We start from the raw sequence: 1,131 nt of genomic DNA on the forward strand, positions 1-1,131 counted from the left end.
TATATCATGATCAAATCTTAAAATTACCATGAGAACTCTATTCTATCTATTCATTATGATACACAAAGTAACATTAGTAAATAGAACAACTCTTTGCCATAGCATAACTTAAAATTTGCTGAACAGAAACACCACTCCTTTTGCAACAAATCTAGAGATAAGATAATGAAAAAAAAACATCATCAGATATCATGCATTTTGCTTACTAAGAAATCCTTAAAAATAAAGGCTTACAGCTAAGGCCCAGGCACTAAGAAGTCTATAGCTTTCATTGACCAAAAATAGCCATTCAAAATTGTAGAAAAAATACATGGTTTATTAAAAATATTTCATTTGGCGACGAGAAAATGCACACGAAAAAATTCTATATATGTACAAGTACGCATGTACATACAAAAGCCATATTTAAAAAATATACAGTACCAACATTTTTTTTCGAAAATGTACCCCCAAAAATTCTGGGGAAAACACCCTGCGGTTTGCAAAAATTCGTCACGCATGGCATATAGCAAATCCTTAGAAATCTATAGATAGTCTAAGGTGTTTAAAAATGTCTTATACATATAAACAGAGAGAAACAATAAATAGAAAACAGCAGAGTAATCAATTAGTAGTTAATTGCCTTACCCCAAAGTTGAATCGAAAAAAATCGATTCATATCAAAAGAAAACCATTAAGTAAAATTAGTAATAAGAATAATTGGATTAAATGAAAACCACACCTGCTTTGGCATGATAGAAGGAAACAGACATAAATCTGAGCGTCCTCCAGCCGTGTCAGTGTAAGTGAAGATAGCAGATGTGAGAGCAAAAGTTGTTTCCATGAATTGTCATGTCTTTTCACGTGTGTTCTGTCTTCTCTTGACACAAGTACTCAAAAGCGTGTAATTCAAGTCTCAAAAAAAGGAGAAAATAGAAAACGTAAGGGGGGATTAGAAAACGGAAGGGGAGAACGAAGAAAACGGGAAAGTCTCTTATAAAAGATATTAGAGAGAAAAAAAGTCAACAACGGAACAAAAATATAAATCGGCGATGCATTATCATTCAAGGACAGGGAGGGAAAGAGAGAGGGAGAATAAAAAAGCACAACCAAAGGGGTATATTAAAATCAAATACGAGGATTATTCTACAG

The 1,131-nt window shown here is 32.9% G+C and overlaps 1 protein-coding gene across 1 annotated transcript in view; it reads right to left on the reverse strand.

The window, feature by feature from the left end:
* Positions 1–1,131, reverse strand: part of LOC119588969 (serine/threonine-protein phosphatase 6 regulatory ankyrin repeat subunit B-like) — a gene marked incomplete in the record, with an annotated part of 103,883 nt that overhangs the window by 48,846 nt on the left and 53,906 nt on the right.

The sequence above is a fragment of the Penaeus monodon genome, chromosome 24 (genome assembly GCF_015228065.2).
Source record: "Penaeus monodon isolate SGIC_2016 chromosome 24, NSTDA_Pmon_1, whole genome shotgun sequence".
NCBI lineage: Eukaryota > Metazoa > Arthropoda > Malacostraca > Decapoda > Penaeidae > Penaeus > Penaeus monodon.